Source organism: Panthera uncia (genome assembly GCF_023721935.1).
Source record: "Panthera uncia isolate 11264 chromosome B3 unlocalized genomic scaffold, Puncia_PCG_1.0 HiC_scaffold_1, whole genome shotgun sequence".
Classification (NCBI taxonomy): Eukaryota; Metazoa; Chordata; class Mammalia; order Carnivora; family Felidae; genus Panthera; species Panthera uncia.
The window spans coordinates 102178914-102203303 of NW_026057582.1; the positions used below are offsets into that span (position 1 = coordinate 102178914).

The 24390-nt window shown below is 46.7% G+C and overlaps 1 protein-coding gene across 1 annotated transcript in view; it reads left to right on the plus strand.

The window, feature by feature from the left end:
• Nucleotides 1–488: 488 nt before the first annotated feature.
• Nucleotides 489–24390, plus strand: part of TLN2 (talin 2) — a 438163-nt gene continuing 414261 nt past the window's right edge. Inside the window, exon 1 of the mRNA XM_049613732.1 lies at nt 489–970. The gene's annotated coding sequence lies outside the window, so the exon portion shown is untranslated. The remainder of the gene's footprint in view (nt 971–24390) is intronic.

Below are 24390 nucleotides of genomic sequence, written 5' to 3' on the forward strand. Positions count from 1 at the left end.
TCACCCACACTTCCACCAATCACTGAGGGATCTAGTTAACCTCTGTCCAGTGTTTATCTGTTCAGTTTATTCTACCTCTCTCCATTTATCGTAATTTAAGAAAATGAGATTTTATGGTACACAGTATTTTCTGATTTGTCTCCTTGTCCCCTTAATAACCTTCCCGTTGTTTCATGTCATCCTACGTTTCCTAATGACTGTGTGAATGTAACAGGTATATAATTGCCCTTACTCAAAGGCATAGCAGGCAGGAGAACATTTTTTCTTATGAATTTAAGAGAGTGCTCCCCGCCCCTCTTCCCCCCGTCCCGAGAGCCTTTCTCAAAAACCCTAAGTGACCTCTGACCATCAATTTGTGTCGCGTGTGCAACACGTGCAGAAAGGGACAGCCAGCTGCCGGCTCCGGTCAGCAGCGCCGCAGCAGGACCCCAGAGCGCGCCACTGGACTCTCGTGGGAACCACGCCCCAGGCTCCAGGGTGACCAGTGGTCCGCGGGAAGCGCTCTGCCGTCCCAGGGGCCCCATTCCATAGGCGCCGCTTCCCCTCCTCTCCTATCTCCCTCACAGCGGAGCCCGAGTTCGGAAAGCCAGGGTCATTCTGCGACCCCTTCTCCCCACGGCAACTCGGCCGGCACGTTGCCTCCCCACGCGGATCCTCCCAGCACCAAGCCGCCCGGCAGAGACCCAGGAGGTGACCGTGCCGGCCCAGCCCGGGTGCCGCACGGCGCCGCTGCTGGACCGGAGCCGCGCGGGGACGCGCCGTCCCCGAGTGATGACGCGCTTCCTGCCCTCCCGGCGCTCGCGGGCCGTGCGCTCGCGCTCGCCCTCGGCTCTTGTTCCGCGCCCGGAGCCAGCGGTGGCGGCAGCGGCTGAAGCGGCTGCGGGAGCGGAGCGGTCGCCGGGCGCGCGGGGGGACGCCGGCTGCACTCCGGGGCAGGCGCTCTGCAATGAGACAGTAAATGCATCCCCCGGTAAGGCGCACGGCTCACTCGGGTTTTCCTCTTCCTCCAGCTGCATGCACGTTGCATGAATTTCTCGTGTCTTTTCCCTCCCCTCTACAGAAGGAAAATGTGGGTGGTTTTTTCCTCCCTTTTGCATCTCGTGAGTGATGCCAATGCAGAAAAAACCCCGCAAAGCTCCCAGATTTGATGTCCTAGGAGGGCTTTCTGCAAAAAAAAATAAAAATAAAATAAAATTTATGCACCTGTCTATTGCACATGTATGTTTTCACTGCACTCGACCTGGGCGCAGCGGTTTGCAAACAGGCTGGCAGCCGGCGCCTGAGAACGGATTCCTGGCCGCGGGCAGCCAGTCCCCTCCGGGGCTCCCGCTGGGTTTCCGGTAACTGGGCTTTGAAAAGCGGCCCCGCCTGCATGGAGTGTCCCCTCGGCCCCGGCCGGGCCCCCGCGCCAGGAGAGTTGGCGCGGGCGGAGCGGCTTCATTCCAGCACTGGCCGCCCGGACTCCAGCGCCACTTTGCAAACAAGTCTCCGGTCGAGGCTGGAGGCAAAGACAGCCCGCCGGTGCGGAGCTCCTCCAGTCCCAGATTCTCAGACCTGCCTATTCCACGACTCCCCTTGGCAATCTCGCCACCAGCAAAACTGCTGGCCGCTGAGGGACCTGGGCAGCGCCCGCCCGAGAGCGAGGACAGGATTTGGATTTGCTGCCGCTGGCCTCGCACTGGACTAGCGGCGCCCTCTCCTCCCTCGGCCCCGCAAGCTGCAATCTCGCGCCCACTGGGAGCCGGGGGTCCCGGGGACTGGCAATTCGGGATTCCCTGAGGGGACCGAGGAACGACGTTCGAGGGCGCCATATTTTCAGTGGGTCTCGGCTGCGGAGGGAGGGGGCGTACGGTTTCTGGGGCCCGGGGGATAGCGCGGCGCCCCCGCAGGAGAGGCAGGAGGGGTTCTGGCCGGGAAAGTTTGCGAGCCGAGACAGGAGCGGAGGCGGCCGCGTAGGGAGCGCACGGAGGTTGTTCCCGCAGGGGCGCGCGGGCTGCGACGCGTCGCCAGGCCGGCCCGGCCCGGGTGTAGGGCCCAGAGCCGCCGTCAGGGGCTGCGCGTCCGGCTCACCTCCGCTCGCTGTCCCGCCGAGACGCGGCTTGCAGGCTCCGAGTCGCAGGGAACACGCCCCTCTCCCCAGCCGCCGCGGCTGCCCGGGCGCTCCGCCGGAGCCGTGCGCTTGGCGGCGTCCCCCGGCCGGGCGCCCGGTGCAGAGCGTGCTCCCGGCGCCCGGCTTCGCTTGGGCGCTGCGCGCGGCGCGGGACCTCGCTCCCTGAGGGAGAGGAGGCGAGCCGGCTAGCGGTCGGGGCCGAGGGCCTGGCTCGCGGTCGTCCCCGGGGCCGGAGAGCGGCCCTCCCCTCGCCTCCTTGGCTGCGGCGGCGACAGCGGCAGCGCCCGTGGCTGCGTGCTCGGCTCTCGCCGCGATGCCAGCTCTTGGAGTCTAGGTAAGGGGGGCGTTTCCAGAAGTTGGGGCTTCAGGTGACGCGTGGGGAAACTTGGAATTGGGCCGCCCGTGAAGAGTCGAGGTGAATAGGGGAAAGGAGGCTGTTTCAGAATCCCTGTGTCTCGTGGTGAAGACTAACCTCCGATTATTTCCAGAAGACGAGAGAATGAGCCGAAGTATTTGGCGTGGTCCAAGGCACAAAGAGGAGGGTAGGGATGATGCCCCGGAGAAATGGGCCCCCAAATGTACATAAATGACAAAAACGTACCACTTATTTGCCTTTAATACTACCTGGGTGTGCTGACTTGTGGCATTCGTCAGGTTGCACATTATCCTCCTCCCTTCTCCAGAGCGCGAAGTTGGCGACTTCTCAGGAGTGGGGCTGTGGGCATTCTTTTCTTTTGAAATACAGCAGATTGTGATCTCTGCTTTGTGTAGGGGCAGAGGAAGGGCGTGTTTGCTGACCTACAATCAGCTGAGTGCAGAAACACGCAAGCCTTTCTCCTTGGCGTCTTATTGAAATGATGCCATAGTATTGAGGTCATGTCAGCACTTTGGGGCTTCATCTTTGGAGAGGTTTCAAGGGATCACAGAAAAGGGGGGATGTGAAGCTTTCATCTGATGTCAGGGATTAGGCTGCTGCTTCGCTAGTTCACTTCATTAAGTGCCTCCAGTGTGGATGTCAGCCATTGCGTTTCCAAGATTTTTGTCTTCCTTGACTGCTGATTTTCGGACACCTATACAAAAACTGTGGAGGGGTGGTGGATGTGACACGTGGCCTTGAGGGACACCTGCATGAATGCTATTTTTTTTTTTTTTCATTGAAGCCTGGAATTGTGGAAAACACCCAGAGCCCAAGATAGATTTATATCCAAAATTAGCATAACTAATTTAGAAGAGACTCAAATCAATTGCAGAAAGCCGTCTATTTCGTAAATCTCCCAGTCTTAGTGATGGTACCTTGAATCACAGAAACACAGGGAGGGCTCTTCAGATTGAGGAAGTCACTGATTTTTCTCTGCCTTTGTACCCACTTAGGTTATCAAGGAGATACACTTTTTAATTAAACTCTTATGTATTTTTTTTTTTTTTTACTTTTTAAAAAGGTGTCTGTTTTTGACAGTGATGTTGTACTTCTGCCTCCAAAGGGAAAGCAAAAATTTTAAACTTAAATTTGTTAAATAAGTTACTGGGGATACTTTTTATTGGCTTAGGCTTATAGTTGTGTCTTGAATTCACCTGCTAACCCTACTTGTTTAGGGTTTTTTTTTTTTTAATGCTTATTTATTTTTTGAGAGGGAGAGAGAGACAACGTGAGAGCAGGGGAAGGGCAGAGAGAGAGAGGGAGACACAGAATTTGAAGCGGGTGCCAGGCTTCCAGCTGTCAGCACAGAACTCAATGGGGGCTCTAACTCACGAACCGTGAGATCGTGACCTGAGCTGAAGTCAGACGCTTAACCGACTGAGCCCCCCAGGCACCCCTTGTTTAGGGTTTTTCAAACCAAACACTCTTTCCTGGTGTATTTTTTTTTATTTAAAAACCTTTTTTTAATGTTTTATTTTTGAGAGCGAGAGAGAGCAAGCCGGGGAAAGGCAGAGAGAGAGAGAAATATGGAATCGGAAGCAGGCTGCAGGCTGTGAGCTGTCAGCACAGAACCATGCTGCGGGGCTTGAACTCACAGACTGGGACATCATGACCTGAGCCAAAGTCAGATGCTTAACCAACTGAGCCACCCAGGTGCCCCTTTCCTAGCATATTTTTAAGTGAAGTCAGGTTTTGCCCCTTTCCTAGAGTATTTTTAAGTGAAGTCAGGTTTTACAAAGGGGGGTATAAGTGAGTGATGGGGGGAGATGGAGATTTCTAGTCCAGTTTCTGTCTTTTGTAACTTAAAATTATACTGATTCCCCTTCTCCTCCACCCCTCATTTCCAGCAGATCATTAGTTCCCAAGAGCAGTTAAGGGTGGTTACAGATGGTGAACAATCTAAATTTTTACCAACTATGCTCAGAAAAATAAAACTATACATCTAAAAATGTATTATTCATTTTAGCCTTATGCTTGTAACTACATATGTCACTTATTGTGTGCTTGTGCTAAATGTTATATAATAAAAAATTTTAGAAATACGAGTTTTCTTGGGGCGCCTGGGTGGCTCAGTCGCTTGAGCCTCCAACTCTTGGTTTCAACTCAGGTCACGATCCCGGGGTCATGTGATCAAGCCCCGAGTTGGACTCTGTGCTGAGCATTGAGTGTGCTTAAGATTCTCCCCCCACCCTCCTCTCCCCCTCTCTCTTGCTCCTGCACTTGTGCTCTGTATCTAAAATTAAAATAGTTTTCTTAATAAAGCTGAAATAAAAAATTAAAAAGAAGTTGCAAACCCTTCCATCTTCATTCCCAAGTTTACTACCTTAATATTTATCAATTTCTTATGCCACTGTTAACAGTGTTACAAATTGTGCTTTGTTGCTTCTTGCCTGATTCATATTATAACTTCATGGGTTGCTCAAAGTTCCTGCATTTTTGTTGTTGTTGTTAAAAAGATTTTATAACTTCAAAAAGGTTAGGAAACGCCAGTGCATTTTGGACAGTTGCCTGTCACTTTACCAGGCTGTGTGATGTGTGTGTGGCATGCCCCAGACTCTTGGGACCGTGTCTGAAACTTGTGATCTGTGACATTATTGATTCAGAACTTTTGAGTCATAATGTTTTCCTGGAGATTTTGGGTGGTGTTTGGCCAATACAGGAAGTACTAAAAAAGAGTTAAATAATTCAGTCATTTTTATTGGGTACACAAAATTTTAAAGGCAAGAAGGAAAACTTAATAAGCAGGACCAGAATTACAGCTTAACATACCCAACTGGTGCCTTTTTAATTACAGTACTTCCCCCCAGAACTTCTTAATCCTATTACTTTTATATTTAATAAGGAGACTAGTTAAAACATAAGCCAAACAGAACTATTACAAATAATGGGGATAAATGCTAGGTTTAACCAGATGTTTTGCCTAAAGTTAAGAGTTAAGGAATCTGCATTCTGTCAAACTCCGCCTGCAGGCCCTCTCCACAGCCCCCTTCCTCAATAAGCAGATTATGAACGGCAAAAAATGTTGGAGGGGGTGGAGACAAAACACAAAAAAAGAAACGAAATCCTTAAGGTAGGCTTCTCCTTTTTCAAATTTTTATTTATTTTGAGAGAGAGAGCCAATGCCTGCGTGTGCACAAGTGGGGGAGGGGCAGAGAGAGGGAGGGAGAGAATCCCAAGCATGTTCCCTGTTAGCAAAGAATGCAGTGTGGGGCTCCATCCCACAAACTGTGAGATCGTGACCTAAGCTGAAATCAAGAGTTGGACACTTAACCAGCTGAGCCACCCAGGCACTCCAAGGTAGGCATCTCCTGTCCATCACCATCCTGACAACCTTTGGTTCAGTGTCAGGTACCATTTGAATGACACCAGGTAGACAAGGCTGGTACAAAATGGTTTGGTTGTCACAGCCTTTTCTTTATGCATCACCTGGAACTGTGAGTTAAAACTGTGCTCATTTGTCATCCATTTTTCACAGTGGATTTTCAGAGTCAGTGCCAAAAGCGTGGTTTTTGTTTCTCCTTTAACCAACCATTTAATTTCAGCCAAAGTGACGCAGTTCTGAATATCTAGAAAAGTAATGAATATTTGTATTTCCTTTTTACTCTTCTAGCTGCAGTCTTAACAAAATTCTCTTAAGTCTGCTATTCACTTACCCAGTTGTTTTGAGGGCTTACCATGTGCTTCATGCTCAGAAGACACCCTGTCCTAACCTCACACACCGAGTTCCTAGGAGATGATACTTGTATTTTACATATCTAGTAGGTGGTGGGGGGAGAAATGAGTGTGTGATTAAGTTGTATTTGTAGGCCAACATAATAGATGAACAGAGGATACGAATAGTCAGTTCCCACAAGAAGGGATGTAAATGGCCAATAAACATGTGAAAAGATTCTCAGCCTCCATGATGGTCAGGGAAATGCAAATTTAAAATAAGTATTTGTTTTCTGTCCATCCAACTGACCCACTTAAAAACAAAACTGGTAGGGTGGCTGGGTGGCTCAGTCAGTTGAATGCTGACTTCAACTCAGGTCTCATGGTTCATGGGTTTGAGCCCGTGTCGGGCTCTGTGCTGACAGCTCAGAGTCTGGAGCCTGCTTCGGATTCTGTGTCTCCTCCTCTGTCTGCCCCTCCTCTGCTCACACTCTGTCTCTCCCTGTCTCTCAAAAATAAATACACATTGGAAAAAAAAAAAAAAACCGGTAACATCTTCTCTTTTAGATGTATGGGGGGAGGTGCAACTTACAGTCTCTTGGGAGTATGAATTGCTGGAAGATTAGGGAAAGCAATTTCTAAGTTTGGAACTTGCCGCCATGTGCCACAGCAATCACATATTTGGAGTCTTGTCTTACAGAAATAAAAACATCAGCATGCAAGGATCTATGTGTGATGATGTTTAAGGTAGTATTACAAAAATACTACAATAATAGTGTAGTAGTAAAAAAAATGGGAAGCAACATGAAATGTCCATCAGGATGAATAATAATTTTGGATTATTTTGCAAGTGATGTCCAGGACATATGAAATGTAAATGAAATCAAGTTACAGAGTATCAAATTTAGTATGATCCTATTTCTGATTTAAAAAAGAAGCTCTAGGTATATAACCTTGGAGAGAGATGTGAAGGACACACAAAACTTGAGATTGTTTAAAATTGGGAGTGGGAAGGGGAGGTGACTAACTTGCTCCATATACACCTTGATTGGTTTCCTTGCTCAAACGAAAGCTTTTCTATAGGGAAACACTTTAAAATGGTATTTGGTTCACGAATACAAAACTTGTGTGGGACCACTTTGGAAACAAAAGGTGAGCAATAGTACACCTGCTTTCTCTTATGTTTTCTGCAGTAATCTTTTATCTCTTGGGAAACTTGTAGTTAATTATCTTCTAACATCCTGAAATTTCCCACCTTTGAGTCCGTGCCTTCTGCCTTGGTCGTAAAGGGTGGCTTCAGGAAATGCTGTTTACCTCTCTCCCCCAGGGGAGTAGTGACAATAAGAGATCAAGAAAGCTCTTAGCAAGTGTTCTCCTTTTCCTTGACTTTGTCTGATCCCAACTGAGGGAAGGTCTGGCCAATTGCAGAGTCTTCTCAGATAGCAGCAACATGTTCTTAGGCTTGGTTTTCCTGTCTGAGCCTCAGAGAGGTGCTATCTAATGACTGTGCTGGCATTCAAACTCAGGTCCCCTTCCACACGATCCCTAGCTTGCTGACTGCTTCACGTGAACCATTTGTAATTTTGCCTCTCAGTGTGATTTTTGAAACTTGATAGAATTTACGAGTTCTTGGCAGTTATCCCCCAAAAAGCTGTGGAAAAGCAGTGGAAACTCCATCCACATTTGAAGAAGTCCATCCTAGGTGACCCTGCGAGTCCTGGTGGGAGACTGAGTCTCAATCCACTGGGACCCAGGCTCTGCCGCACCATTTGAAAACCATGGTTTAGATACCACCAGCGGTTCCCCAGCTGGAATGCATCAGAATCACCCAGAGGGCTTGCTAAAAGCCACGTTGTTTGGCCAGGGTTTCAGACTCTAAGTCTTGGGTGGGGTTTGACAATTTGCATTTTTAATAAGTTCCCAGGTGATACTGATCTTGCTGGTCATGGACCATATTTTTCAAACTGCTAGTTTAGAGAAACCAGCTTCCTGTTTTGCAGGTCTTGTGTTCTTGTCCAGCCAGGGCTCTGCCCTGTCATGGATCGAAATTAGAATGCCAGTCAAGGCAAATTCACTCAATTTTATCAGTTTTACCAAGCATGGAGAAATAAATTTTGGGTTGTGGTAATTAACTCTTGCCTGTATCCATTGCACATGTTTGAGGACTTACTGATGGATAGATGGATATCTGTCTACTCCACAGTGAAAGTCAGAGTTCATGAGTATGGTTTTAAATATTCTGTAATGGATTCTTATGAGAGAGTGGAGAAGACTGTTAGAGATTGTGTCGTTTTTGTTTTTCCAACATACATGCATATTCAAGATTTGAAGTCGTTGATTTCTTTTAATTAAATGTTGGCTACATGTAAAGGGCATTGTGAAGAAAATGGTGACCGGATGATAAATGTTGCTTAAATTGCATTGTAATCTGATCATTAGTGCATTTTTTGGGAGGAAATTAAGTGCAGTAGCCATTAATTTCAACAAGTGTTTATTTCACTGTTGCCAGAGGGGACACATTTCTAACAGTGCTTATCAGTGGCACATACATGCTTGGCCGTCCTCAGGGTCCCTTACTTGTCTGTAAGTCCTTAGCGGCTTGGCAGACCCAAAGCTCAAGAAGAAGTTTCCCTTTTGAAAGCCTTTCCTCCCGACTGATCACGTAATTCTAAAATTCTTTAACAGATTAAACACTTGTGCTATTTTTAGCTACCTAATTTTCGTGCCTTTTATTTTCTAATGGTTTCACATGTGAGTTATGAGCAAAGCAAAACTGGTAATGGTAGCAGGGTGTATGGAAAAAAGTGAAACAGGAGGGAAATTTTCATGAAGGAGATCCTGCTTAAACTTGTAGGATGGGTCTCTTTTGTAGGGTTCTCCACTCCAGCTATGCACTGGAATCACCTCGGGATTCTGATGTGTTGGTTTGGGTGGAGCCGTGGCATTAGTGGGGAAGTTCTCCAGGTAATTCTAATATGCAGCCAAGGTAGAGAGTCTCCACCTACAGTTCTCTGCCGCCTCATTTTTCGAAGATTTTGTTTATCAGGCCTTCCTTCAACCTTTTGTTTTTGTTTTTGTTTTTGTTTTTTTGACATTTTGTGCGAATGGAGCAAACCAAGTGGCTTTTTCTGGGTGGTTGAGATTATAGATGTTTAAATTTTTTAAAAATACTTTCTCGTATTTTCCAAATTTTCCCTATATTTAGGGTATATTTCTCTTATAATCAGAAAACATGTTAATAAAAATCTTACCAGTGGCTGGTGTATCAGATACAAGAATCTAGATTTCCCTATGATAATCAAAATATCAAAACAGCAACATCTTCCTATATACGGCAATACATCCAATACACTTTCCCTTCTGTGATCCTTAGTTCACTTTTGTTTGCTAAAATATCTTGGGGTTATAGGTTTGGCTTATTATTTTACAGTTCTACATTATATAGATTAATTTACAGGAAGTCTTACAATTGAATTTTGTAAACATTTAAAACCATTTTTCCTGCCTAATTATGTTTTATTAGGGTTCCTGATAATCAGAATTTTTGAACAGCGAGTCGTGTGGTGCCATCAACAGTTTTGGTGACTTGAAATCTATATAGATTGCCTGCCCAACTCAGTGCCCCGGCCACATCTCTTTGTTATCTTTTCCTCTACCCTACTTGAGCCATCCCTCCCATGGGTGTCTCTAGACAGAGGGTATTTGGTATCATCTAGGGACATTTTTTGTGTGTCATAGCCTGAAGGGAGGAAGGGGTACTGCTGGTATTTAATGGGTAGAGGCCAGGGGTGCTGTTAAACATCTTACGGTGCCACAGGGCAGCCCCCACAACAAAGACTTATGTGGCCTGGAATGTCAGTCATGCCAGCGTTGAGAAACCTTGCTTCAGTGTTCTATTGATTGATTGACGGATTGATTGATTTTTAACACCAGTCCACAAGGGAGAGAGGTTTTATGTAATGACCTGATAACAAGCATATACACACAACTGGAACAGGTCTCCTCGAACATTCAACCTTACTACGTATACTGTACTCTTAGACTTTTTATTTTGCTCAATTCAAAAAAAAGCTCGTCATGACCCACTACATTGATTTTACGACCCACTAGTCCTTCATTTGAAGAACAGGGTTGTAGACCTTCTCATGATCATTAAGTGGACCTCCAGCAAATATCTTGACAAGCATTCCAGTCCGACCCTCAACCTTTTCTCTTTCATCTTATTCCTTTTAGTATCCAGTCCCACCCAGCCTTCCCCCCTACCAGGGCCTCTAACCTGGTGACCCTTCCAGATTCCATTGACCGTCATCCCTCTCTTCTCCTCTGACCTCCCCTGCCCCAGCACAGGTGCTTGCATACACCAACTCCCTTGATTGACCCTTTTCCCCTTCATCTAACTCCCTTGGGAAAACCCCACCCTCTACCTCCTGTGCTCCTGCCTGAGGCTGAGGAAAGCGCTGGAGAAAACACTCAGGTATCTGTATGGTCTCTTGATTTATGACCAGAGACCCCAAGGGGGATTCTTGGCACAGTGGGGTGCCCTATGTCTCTGTGCCCCGCCCACTTTGAGCTGATGACCGGCTTATTTCAGTGAGAAAAAGGAAGCAATTAGGAACGGGTGTCATCATCTTCCCATGCGAAATCTGCTAGTCTGTCTACAACTGTAGCCACACAGCCTTGTAACCGCAGAGCATTGTAGCCACGTGTGCCTGGGGGCCTGTGCTCTGTCCTCATGCATGTGTCACCTTTGTCCTCTGCGTGATCACTTTTCCCTGTCCGATGGATAATCCCCCACCCGAGAGATGCCTCTTCTAAGGGAAAAAGCAGCCCCAACAGCACACTCTTGACCCTATCCCCCCGTCAGCGGTTCATCCATTCCTCTACCCTCTCTAATAGTGACCCTTTTGGAAACAATTGGCATACATTCTGCTCCACCTCCTCCCCTCTTAGTCTGTCTTGGACCCACCCCAATTTGCCCTCCCCCCTTTACCGAAGCCACACTTCCTCAGGCACCCATGATATCTGGGGGCCGGCTCTTCCTTGTCCCTTTTTGCAGCCTCTCAGCAGCCGTTCGCCAGCTGATCGCTCTCTGGGACACTTTCTTCACTAGGCTTCCATGCCAACGTCCTCACCCCGTTCTCCTGTGTCCTGGCCGCACCACCTCCAGCCCTCCTGCTGGATCTCCTCATCCTAGCCCCTGCAGGTTGGGGGCGCTCTCTCACACTTCGTTTCACTTACCAGCCAGCTCCCTTAGCACCTCCGCAGAGGTCTCCCTGGCACCCTGTAGCCCCTGCTCTCAAACCACTGCCCTTTTTGTTTTCCTATCATTTATCATTCCCAGATATTATATGCATGATTCATTTATTGTCTGCCCCATGGCACTAGAATATAAACTCCGGGAGAGAAACTATCTGGTGCTGTGTCCCCAAGTGTCCAAAACAATGCCTAGCACATAGTGGGTAACAATTTTAATGAGTAATTGATGTAGAAGACTTGGCTGGTGACAGGTCAGCCTTAGATAAGGAAAAAAAAATCTTTGTCAGATTTGAGCTAAGGAAGTGAGTAATAAGTGGAAAAGCGGTGTCTCATGGGAGCAATATTTTAGGTCAAGTGTTAAGAGTTAAAGATTCAAGTAATGAATGAATGAAGCCCATTCCTTGCTAATTACTTGTTGAGTGATAGAAGGCACTTGTGGAGGCTAGGTCACTGTGGACACATGGTCGCCCCTCTTGTTTTTATCTCTGAAGGAGGGGCACTTAAGTGGTCTGCTTGGTAACTTTTGTCACTGGGTTGAAGACAGTAAATGCCCTTGTCTGAAGTACCTATCATTGACCTCGATGTTCTGGTGAATTGTTTTGGTGTCTCACTCGTCCCCAGAGTCCACTCGACTGCATGGAGAGAGGTCTCCTTTCTCTTCTGCATTTGAGCCCATGGCAGAGTGCATTCCTGCAGACGGGTGGCGATGGTTTTCTCAGTGCTGCTGTCTCAAGCACCCAGCTTAGAGAGTCCCAAAGCTTCCTGTGTTTAAAGGACAACCCCTGTCTTCTCTATTTGCATTGCTGCAAGACCACCCATAATTACTTGGCATTCGGGGCTAGGACCAAGTTTGATGTACGTGAAGATATTTCCTGTGTGGCCCGAGGTCATGCATGGCAAATCTTCCCAGAGGAGTGTGGATTATTCCTGGGTTTGAGAGATTACATCAAGGGCACTTTAAGAGGCTTAATTTTCTCCTTGAAGGGCTTTCTATTGGGCTCAGCACCTGTCACTCCTGGGCCCTCACTGGCAGGGTTAAAGGCTAAGGCATCAGCCAAAGGCAGCCTGAGGTGCAAGCATCAAGCAGTTGGGATTAGTACATCCAAGAAGAAAGGGCACATGTCTTTATGGGACATCTGAGAGTGATTCCAGGGAAGTTACTTAAAATTTTTCAATGTGTATTTATTTTTTGAGAGAGAGAGAGAGAGAGACAGAGCACAAGTACGGAAAGGGTAGAAAGAGACACAGAATGTGAAACAGGCTCCAGGCTCTGAGCTGTCAGCATAGAACCTGACACGGGGCCTGACCTCAAGAACCAAACTGTGAGATTATACCTGAACTGAAGTGGGATACTTAACCGACTGAGCCACCCAGACACCCCAGGAAGCTACTTTTTTAAAAACGGGTGGCCTGAATAGTTCTAGGTCATTCTCTTCCTTTGACAAAGAACTGAAGCTTGGAAGGATGAGGCTTACCTGGGCCACTTGGCAAAACTGAAAGTGGAATCCCACTTTCCTGACTACCATAGATGCTTTCTCCTTGGGATGTCTGGCTGGACCCGGACTTTAATTCATGGCTGTGGTTCTCTGCCCTGAATGTGCCCTGTTCCTTAGAGGGTGTAATGCTGAGTGAAATAAGTCATTCAGAGAGAGACAAACACCATATGATTTCCCTCATATGTGGAATTTAAGAAACAAAACGAAGAAGAGGCAAACAAACAACAACCCAGACTCTTAAATATGGACAGCTGGTGATTATCAGAGGGGAACTTGGTGTGTGTGTGTGAGGGAGTGGGTAGGGGTGAAATAGGTGAAGGGGATTAAGAGTACACTTATCTTGATGACCACTGAGTGATGTATAGAATTGTGGAATCACTATATTGTACACCTGAAACTAATTTAACATCGTGTGTTAATTATACTGGAATTAAATGAAAAATGCTGTTCCCAAACCCCACCTGACGCACTTAATTGGAATCCCTGAGAGCGTGACCTGGGCACGTGTGTGTGTGTGTGTGTGTGTGTGTGTGTGTGTGTGTGTGTGTGTGTGTGTGTTTAAATTACCCTAGGAGAGGTTGCCCAAGAAGGGCATGTAGGGGGTAAAGTCACCCTGTAGGCCTTGCACATGGGACAGAAACAGCTCCTTTCTGGTGTAGGACCACCATCCCGATGGAACCAGTCTGCTGCTTGCTCTCCCACCCCCCCCTCTGGTTACTAGGTAAGACCCTCTAGGGTTCCGTCTTCATATAGAAAGGACCTTTTTGAGGGGGATATTTCCACCATGTGTCTTGTCCTACTAATGGGGAGAAAGAAAGGTGCATTCAGTTTGAGCAAATCCTCTCTTTGAAGGCCTTTAGGATCCTTTTGATTCAGATCCCCAGGCCCCTGAGTACCGAGGATGGTTCACAGCTCTCAGACCAGCTGGTGCTTGACACGGACTGTGGGTGCCACTCTGATGGAAGGAAAAACGGAGTGTGAGTTGGCTGTGCAGGGCTGGGTTTGGACAGCTTTATGAGGATGGTAAATCACTTGCTGGTGAACTTGCAGATGTTTCAGAGCTCTGGTTTTGCGACAGTTGCCATAGACCAAGAGTCCACAGCACAGCCTGCAGTGAAGTGTTGGGACCACCCCCTGTCAAAGCTGGCTCTCCCTCTAACCCGACAAGTGGTTCACACAGAGCTTTATGAATGTACATGGTGACGACATTAGAACAAGCCCTGGGGAATCTGAGACGCAACTGGGGGCCCAAGTGTCCTCCACAAAAGGAACAGCAGAAGGGCATTTCTTCTTGAAGTGGGAGGTGTCAGATTGTTTGCCTTCGTTAGGGCTGCTGTAACACAGCCCCACAGATCCACAGCTTACACAACAGAAATTTATTGTCTCTGTTCTGGAAGCTGGAAGTCCGAGATCTGTGTGCTTCCCTTCCGAGGGCCGTGAGGGAAGCATATCTGTGCTGGGCCCCTCTCCTTGGCTCGTGGATGGCAGTCTTCTTGTGCGTGTCTGATTCTGTGTCCATGTTTCTCTTCCTTAGAAGGACATCAGTCATAATGGAGTTGGGCCCCCCCCAGGATCTTCATTTTAACTTGATTACCTCTGTAAAGGTCTTATTTCTAAATAAGGTCACATTCAGAGATGCTGGGGAGTTATGGCTCCAACATACCATTATTTTTTAATGTTTGTTTATTTTTGAGAGTTGGTGGGGAGGGGCAGAGAGAGAGGGAGACGCAGAATCTGAAGCAGGCTCCAGGCTCTGAGCTGTCAGCACAGAACCCGATGCGGGGCTCGAACTCCAGAACTGTAAGACCATGACCTGAGCCGAAGTCAGATGCTTAACTGAGTGAGCCACTCAGGGGCCACAGGCATACCATTTTTGCGGGGACAGGAGTCAGGACATTTCACAGATTGTCACTGACCTGTTTCTCAGAATTTGAATCTGATGTAGAATGCTTCTTATTGATGCTACCTTTTTAGGCTAAGTTGGTAATCGTGGTGGGATTCTGCACCCACCAGTTTTACCCCGTTTTTGGCACTTTGTATTTCACTGAGGCCTTGTACGTGTGTTGCCACCATAATAGCCCCAGAAGGCAGGCCGTTTCTACGTTGAGGAAGCTGAGGTGTTCCAAGGTTTACACACCAAATTCTGGGGAAGTTTGACTTAAGCTCAGATTTTCTACTCTTATCCCAGGTTTCTCCCATAACACCAGTGATTCTCATACCTTGATATGTATAAGAATTTTCTGGGAAGCTTGCTCCAATACAGATTGAGGAGACCCTCTGGAATACTCCTGAATCAGAAGCTGAGGTTGTAACCAAGGAATCTGTATTTTTAATTAAGTTTCCCCCTGGAGATTCTGATATACTCCAAAATGTAAGAACAAGTGCACTCTACTATAGATGTAATATTTTAGATGGTGACTGGGAGGGGGAGGGAAGGAAATAAACCACCAACACCACTAAGTTCCTATTTGATGTTTTTGGCTTTTATGGCAGGCCCTAGGAGGCATCATGGAAAGGTACTCGCTGGAACCAGGGGCCACTGAGAACCCGAGGGGATCTTCTTTCATAATTACCCTGCCACCATATTTACGGGTTTGGTTGGAGCTCTTTGGCTGTTCAGGACATACTAATTGTCCCTCAGCTAGTGGAAAGTCTAGCTTGAACTTTTTGTGCCACGTATATGCACTTTGCACCACAGTGGGGAAGGGGTGGGAGAGAAGTTGAGAGGGTCTGCTAACTAACATCACTTTATCAAAGCAAAAATAAAACCAGCAGGAGGACAAGGCAAAAAAAAAAAAATTGTGATTAAGTATTTATCATTATAAAATATTTGCATTAACTAAAACTTGCGGGGACATGCATGCACAGTATGGAAGAATCTCCTGGAGAAATGTTAAAACATGGATTCCTGGGCCCCCAGCTCCAGAAATTTCTTTCTAATTCCAAGCTGCTGGTCTGGGAACCACACTTAGAGCAGGCAGCCGCACATTAATGAAAGATTGTCACTGTGCGGTTTTATCTGCTGATATGCATAGCGAAAACCTTTCTAAGCCTTGGCCATTAGCCTTAAGATTATAACCTATACTCAGTATCAATGTCCAAGTTACTTCACCATCTTTGTTTTAGTACATCCTCCTTTAGGTTGGGCTGTATCTCTTAGGGTGTGGTCCTTAGCCACCACCATCACAATTACGTGGGACTAAGGTTAAACACTGTAGCTGCCCAATCCCCAGAGATTTCTAATTTGGCAGGTCTGTGTGGGGTCCAAGAAAGTGGAGTTTCCATTATCGGGAGATTCTTAGGTATACTGAAGTTTTGAGGGCCACTGAGCTAAGGCTTGGAAATCAGTTCTGTTTTTTTACTGGCCCCATAATAAAGTTATAAACACTGTTAGATTGATTGCATTGTTCCCATTTTCTGGCTGGGAATGCTGTTGTCTTGGTCTCAAGTTACCAGGACCTAATTCTGCAGAGGAGACATAATTTGAATAGATTGTTAGAGTTCTATTTGAATAATCCTCTCTCCCTTTTTTACATGAGCTCATGCAGTTCATTTTAAGTTAAGTCTTTAAACAAAAGTTATGTTGTTTGTCCAGGTAAATTACCTTGAAACAATGATAGGATGTGAAATTTATTACAGATTTTTGGAGTTCATTCAAGGAGGCTCTGTGGTTTTAAACTGCACAGTTAAGGATGACCTTTGGTAGAAATATGTTTATGTTCTTGGGCTCTGGGTACATATTTAAAAACTGGGTAAATGAGAAGTGGGGGCTGGAGGATGGACTCTTCTATTAGTAAAGGGGATTCAGTTGCATGGAGTAACAGATCATGGTTCTCTATGCTCCATGCCCGGCAGATGTTTCTGCAAATTGATCCCCCCATTCCCGACCCCTCAAGACAGGTTTTTCAGTTCTGTATTCTTCCTTCTGGCAGAATGGGGACCTTCACTTTTAGAAAGAGGAGCTAAAATTAATTTTGTTTCATTGGACCATACGCGCCACGTCCCTTTATATAACATATTCTGGAAGTTAGAAATAAACTGTTAAAAACCACAGCAGGAGCTTCACATGTTTGTTAAAATCGATCGAACTACACACCTAAAAAGGAGGACACTTATTGTATGTAATAATACTTAAGTAACCTGACTCAAAAAATATATCAGGGGAACCGGTCTTGATAGCCATCCTTTTAGTGAATTAGTTTGACAAGTAAAGATTCCTTTTGTGATGCAAACCATCCCCCATAACCTTCTTTGCACCATACTTCTTTGAAAGCCATTCTTCGTGCTTTGCCTCTGTTGGTGTTCGGTGGGGAGGGAGGAGTGGAGTTGGCAAGACCGCTGAGGAGTGGATGTGGCCTCTCATTCATTCTTCCAGGTCATTTTCTTCTTAGCTCCAGATCCAGTACAGGGTGGGAGTTCACAGAGGTTTGGGGGATGAATTAAACCACCATGCCCATAGAGAACCTGAGGTGTGGAGAGGTCAAGTGGCTTGTCCAGATGTGAGGACAAGCTGGCAGAAGCGGGAGAAGAATCCTCCCAGCCTTCTGACTTCCTTTCACCATCTTTTCTCCAACTTAGGTCTTAGAAATTCCTGTTTTTTCAGCTGGGAGTCTTTGAAAGGAGGGTAGGCCTGTTTGTTTGTTGTGGTTTTAGAGGCAGCCTGTTATCATGGATAAGCCTTGGCTTTGAAGACATTCATCAGCTTGGCAAGCCTTTTTTCTGAGTGTCCACAGGGTGCATGGTTGATACAGCCCAGAACAAAACAGACCTAGGCCCTGCCCTCATGGAAAGCAGGATCATGAAGGGCATATGTCAGCAGGAGGCATTAAAACAAACCAGAACAGGGATGACTGTTGCAAAGGGTAACATGTGAGAGCCTGTTACACAGTGGTCGCCAATGATTGTGTGACCTTGGGTGAGTCACCTGACCTCTGTAAACCTTGGTGTCCTCTGTAAAACAGACAAATCAAGGATGTGTTGCAAAGATTCAGTGAGATAATGAACCGTAAAGCAGACTGTGTGCTTCTGGGTAATTATCTGTCACTTGTTAAAGAGGGTGAGTCAATGGACAAATGTGTTTTTCACCTCTGAGCTGCACTGGTCCTTATAGACAACCTCGGGACAGGAGTTTGAGGTGTCGATTTTTCTCTCTTTTGGATCATCTTTGCAGCAACGGGAAGTTGTACCGGAGGGCTGTGCTGCTTGGTTTTTGTCCTTGACTGATACGGTTGAGGTGGGAGCAGAGCTTTCTAGCTGGGGAGCTGAGTGATGATTTAGAGGTGTGTTGACCCAGTTAGTGAGGCCCTCAGTCCCTTGGGGGATTCCCGAGCTCAGGCTCTACAAAGACGGTCCTTTTCCAAGTGTTCCAGGACTTGGGAGAGCAGTCATCCCTCTACATGTCTCTACAGGACTCCCAGAAGCAGGAGCTAGATTAGATTTTAAGTAACCTTACCTGAAGAGAACAACAAAAAAGAAGCAAGGGCTCCCACAGGCTGTGAGAGCTTTCTTAAAATGAGAGATGCAGGTGCCTGACTTCGGCTCAGGTCATGATTTCAAGGTCCATGAGTTTGAACCCTGCATCGGGCTCTGTGCTGACAGCTCAGAGGCCTGGAGCCTGCTTCGGATTCTGTGTCCCCCTCTCTCTCTGCCCCTCCCCTACTCATGCTCTGTCTCGGTCTCAAAAATAAACATTAAAAAATTTTTTTTAAAAATGAGAGATGCAGATGAGCTACACCAGGCTTCCCCAAACTTCTCTGATAATAAGAGTCACCTGAGTGTGTGTTAAATGTCCAGTTCACCAGGCCTGCGCCCATCTGGATTGGGGCTCTGGAATCTGTGCATTTAATAGTTACCCATGTGATTCTTAGCAGGGATGTTTGGGAAACCCTGGCTTAGATCATAAATCTCCTTGTCCTTGCTATTTCAAGTTGGTCCACAGACCAGCAACATCCTCTCCCCCTGGGAACTTGTTGATACTCTGAGGCTCAACCCAGACCTGCTGACTCAGAGTCAGCATATTAATAAGACCCTAAGGTGAATGTGCACACACAATAAATCTGGGGAAAATTAGGGCTTGCCTAGAGGGCAGGGACACCGGTCAACATTTTAAACCAGGGATGTGGTGATAAGCCAGGGATTTGAACTCTGTTTTCTGAATGCAGACTGAATGCTCATGGCACATCTTCTGGACTCAGTTCCTACTAACTCAGGGCCTGTCTCCAGCCTGCTGTCAGGAGCCCCCTCACTGTCCTGTTAATACTGCATCTGGGAAGAATGATGCCTGGGGACAGGAGAGCACCACTGGGACCACCAAAGTGTGTCATAACCCTTGGCGTCCATGAACCCAGTCAGGACACCTTCTTACTGCTCCCGGGAGAAGACCGAGGTCCAAATGTAAAAGTCTGTGATTGTAATTTTTGGAGACCTGTGGGGGTTTGCATCAGACCAGTGGTGGGTGCCCGAAAAAGTTGTTTTATCTCCATCCAAGGACAGGATCAGCTGGAGTGCAGTTTTTCTAATGCTCCTCCAGACTCTTAAATCCCCCCTCCAACCACAATGTCAGAGAAAATACCCTCTGAGGCACTTGCCAAATGGTTTGAAATAAGCGTCCACACACATTTCCGAAAAGACAATTAGAAGCTTATTTGAGGAAGTCAAGACCTGCTGTGCTAGACATTATAGTCAGAGCACAGTGCCAGTTCAGGAAACTCTCCTGGGGGCTCTTTCTCATCCCAGCCCTGCTTTGAGAAGCTGAACTTGGGAAGTGGACAGGCCGCCAGGTTTGGGAGAGTGGAAGACAAGGGAGGAGGCAAAAAAGGGGAATGAAGTGCCCCACAGAGAAAAGAACAATGGCTGTGTCTCCTCCCAGGAGAATTGGAATCCTTGCAAACACAGTCAAGCGGAAGAGTAAAGGTCATTAATGAATTCACCCACACTTGAATCATATTACTAGTTAGTACTTGTGTTGTGGCCTGGAAGACTGTTTAGGAAACTGAGCCCCAGAGAGGTCAGAAACTCTATGCAAGGTCACACGTTGGGCTAGTGGCAAAGCCTGGGTCAGGATCCAGGGATCTTGGCTTGTCCTCTGCTCTGTCCCCGTGCTCTCTGCTGCTTTCCCTCTGGGAGGGAAGATGATAAGACTGTGAAACTTTATGAGGATTGGATCCAGATGTGCTAGCCCTGCCCACCTCCGTTTAAAACTAACAGTATTTTTTCTTTTTTAATGGAATAGACTATTTTAATCTGCTGGTTTCATTTGCTAGCCCACCTTACACATAAAGGTCAGGAAAGACAAATCACAAGCTGGTAAATAGCTCCGTTGTTGGGGATGCTGCACCAGGCTGCTTCTCTTGGCACGAGGCACCAGCTCAGAGGATTTATAGCACCCAGGACAGGGGAGACCTCTGCGGTGGACACGGGCAGAATGTGTGTGTTCGAAGTGAAGGCATGGATTTATACACTCTTGCCAAGGTCCACAGGGACAGATGCATATTAAGTTTTTAAAATTAAATTGTGGGAAGGCTGAAACATTACAAAGACTTTTTGGCTTTAGTACGGATCCTAAAGGGCTTCAGTGCAGAGGCATGGGGAGGATGTAGCCATTTCTGTGATGCCTAATTGCTTGTGTGGAAAATCAGAAGCCTGCAATCATTTATGCCACACGGTTTAGCAATAGATGACACATTGCCGTGGTCTGAAATAGTTTAGTGTGTGTGCCCGTTTAATTTTGTCCAGTAGATTGAATTCTGAGGGCAGCGAAGCCATTCTTTTGTCCAGCAGCCCAGGGGCATGTTGTTAAATGAGTAGGCCATCCGGCTGTAGTGGTCAAAGGAGGTGCCTAGGGAAGGTCGGACTTGAGCTAGAGGCCAAGTGCTCTGAATTTCAGGGTTCTTCCATGTTCTGTTGGCTGTGTCAGCCACGCCGTTACAACTGCTTCTCGCTAATAACTCGTGTTGGTTGAAATCAGTGAAGTCTTAACAAGAGACTTGTAATTTGTTGAGAAATTAAATCCTTTTAGATCATAATAAACCAAGTAGTCAGTGGTATCCGTGGTTTAATTTGCTTTGAAAACCGGAGGGAAATCCCATGCTTTGATTTCAGTGATAGAATGGCAGTGTTCAGGGGAATTGGGTTTGAGAACCATTGGGCTCTGTCTTACCACAGTCCATCTGATAAGAAGCCAGGGTCTGGCTCTGTCATTCAACTGGTGGCTGAGGTGCTCTGTTCATCAGGTTACTCAAAGTGTGATCTTGGGACCAGCAGCCTTAGCGTCATCTGGGAATGTAAAAAGAAAGGCAGCCCCATCCACCCCTCCCCCCCACCCCCGCCCCACACTGAATCATAACCCTGGGGCTGGGGCCCAAGAGTACAGATTTGGTCAAGTTCTGCAGGGTATTCTAATGCACTCCAAGGTTTGTGAGCCACTCCTGTACAGTTCATAGGCAGCAAAAGCTATTTGGGTGTGCATTCTGGTGGGTCGTTTCCCGAAGCATTTCACATTGGGTTGGCTTCTTGTTCTGGCAACCCAGGCCAAGTGGATGGGGCAAATAAAGTTAGATTTCCATTAGTGCTCAGTAGTAATTAATGATAACCAGCCCTGCAGTATGGATGGTTAGGACAGTCCAGCTCACTTCAGTCTGGGTTCTGCAAAAAGCACTCTCTGATTGTGACTTGAGAAAGAGTCAGTTGAAGAACATTTTCTTCCCCCCCCCCCCCCCCCGCAAAACCCCACGCAAAAAATTATCCCTCCAGGATGACTTTGACAGTCACTTTCTTATCCAAGATAGATAGAGATGGACAGATCTCAAGGAGGAGTGGGAGACATGCCCAAACTGGCTGAGGCCCTCACAGAGAGACAGGTTTCCGTGGAGGAAATAAAGCAAAGTGGCAAGACTAAGGCCCGGATGTTTTTTGCCTGTGTGTCTGCTGGCTGTGTGATCGCCAAAAAAAAAAAAAAAAAAAAAAAAAAAAAAAAAAAAAAAAAATGTTTGATGAGCACTCTTCTCTTGAAAGTACTTTTTCATTCTACCATTTGAAACACAGCTCTCTGAGAAACATTTCCTCATGGAGCAAATGGTTCCAACTGAAACAAACTGAATGGTCAGATAGTATTGACTTTGAAGGAGAAAAGGACAGTTAAAGGTTTCCATTCATTCACGCCTTGCTCTGTGCTAGGGAACGTACCCAGCAGAGTAAGACAGGATGCCTGCTCTGATAGGGGTCACCCAGAGGGAGAGGAAGGGGTGGCTGCAAGGCTTTCCTGGCAGAGGGCGCAGCAGGTGCTAAGGGCGGGAGCCAGCCAGCTAAGGGACTCTGACCTGCTGGGAGCTTTTCCCTGGAAATCCGTGGCACTTGGGGTATATGGAGGCTGATCTAAGAGACTGTTCCCAAACTATGTTCAGAGGACCCAGTTCCATATTTTTTCTCAGTATCTGAGTGGGTTGTGGGGGACCCCTCCCTGTCTATGGGGTAAATCACATCATAAGAGCATAATTGTATCCCTTTTAGTTGAAAACGGCTTAAAAATAACTTTAGGGAGTTCAGGTCTGGGTGGAGGTGATGCTGTGAGGAGTATTAGGGAAATAAAATTAAAAGCAAAATCTTTTCTCAATCCAGAACACCTCTCCACAAAGGTGAAAGAGAAAGAAAACAATTTATTATTGGATAAGCATGAAACCAGAATGTGATGAACATCACAGGGAGCCTACTACAAGGATTGCAAAGCTAGAGATTGCAAAGATGGAAAGAAATCTCATTCTTGTATATAGCTCAGTGGATACAATGCATTATATTTATGTCTTCAAGATAAAATTGCTAAATTTATCATGTTTTTACTAACTGGAGGTAGAACTTTCAATTTGGAGTAGGGTGACCACTGAAGCTAGGTCCTCCCCCTCCCAGGAAACTGGGAAATAGAGCCTTATCATTCCTTGATGATTGCATTTCAAAGAGGTGCTTCTTAGGAAGTGGTGAAAGAGGCTTATTTGATTTGCATTTGACCTTCCAGCTATAGCCCTGCTCCTTTGCCTTGGTGAGAGTGGCTTAAGTATCCTGGAATCAGAGCTTGACCTTAGCTGGTAAAGGCTCTTGGCTTTGGTTGTAGACAGTGCCATAGGTGATTACTGCCCCCCTCAGGCTGCAAGATCCTCATATGAAAATAGAAGTTGGTCTAGAGTTCTCTGATTCAAACGACGTGGGGGCTCTGCCTCTCTTCCCATTTCCCCAAGCTACCATTTCCTTTCTCCCCATACCCCAAGCACCCTGGCCAGGCAGCAGCAGTTTGCAGCCTGGCTCAGAGGTCTAACCAGTCTTTCTATATGCTGATCATCAAGTTACAAAATCACTTTTGGAGCTCAAGGTGGAGAATACATCAGAGATGGCATCAGTTCTAGGAGTGCGTATTGGCACAGCCACCTGCTTCTTCTCCAAGACAGTAAGGTTTCAGGATGATTCTGCATCGGACAGTTGATATCTGATTCTCCCTCTTTGTATCGGGCTCACCCTGCCTCTGTAAATTGCTTAAACTCATTACTTTGCCCAACTCGCTTCCTTCCACGCCTTTTCCCTCCAATGAGAATCAGAAAGAATATTTGTTTCCTCATCAGTTTAGTTTCTGGGATTTCTGTAGAGGAAGTGGCAAAGCTTTCTATGCCTTGCAGACCAGGCATGTTACGCTTCCCCTAATGCCTGAAGAAGCTAAGAAAATTGCTTTACCATGGCTTTATTAAGGGCTCGCCAAGAAGCTTTGAGTTAAATGACAATATTCATGTATAGAAATTTCCTCTTGGATGTTGTTTCAATTACTTGATCACCCTTCAATTTCTGGATCAGAAAATGGTTTTCCCTGCTTATGCAAACCTCCTGTGGGAACCTCAGACTTAGCATCTGGGTTGTGGAAGAACTGAATCCAGTCTGGGTGAACATGTGTGAATTTAGAGCTAAGGAAAGCTTTTGCCTTGGCAGTAGAAACTGAACACTTGACTCTGGCCATACCCGTGCCAGTGGCCCAGGGGGCAGTGAGGCGGCATCACCGTTTAGTAGGACAAGAATATAAAAACTTGGATTATCAGGCCTTCCCCTCCCTTTTAGTTTTTGGTCCACTTTTCCATCTACTTGCATTTTCAGACCAGTGTGGTTGTCCAAGTGCCTTGGTTTTGTCCTCTCAGGTTATCTACATTCTGGCCTGTCTTGGATTCTACCTGGTATTCAGCATAGGGAGGACATAGCATGCCTTCCCCTCAGTCCCTTTTCCTTGGATCTTAACGTGGCCTGGTGAAAAAGGAGGGGTGGCCCTGGGAAGTTGTGGGGTCTGAGGCAAGTTCCCCATTGTGGCCAATCTTGGGTTCTTTATTTAAAAAAATATTTTTTTTAATGTTTATTTTTGAGAGAGAGGGAGGGAGAGAGGGAGGGAGAGAGGGAGGGAGAGAGGGAGGGAGAGAGGGAGGGAGAGAGGGAGGGAG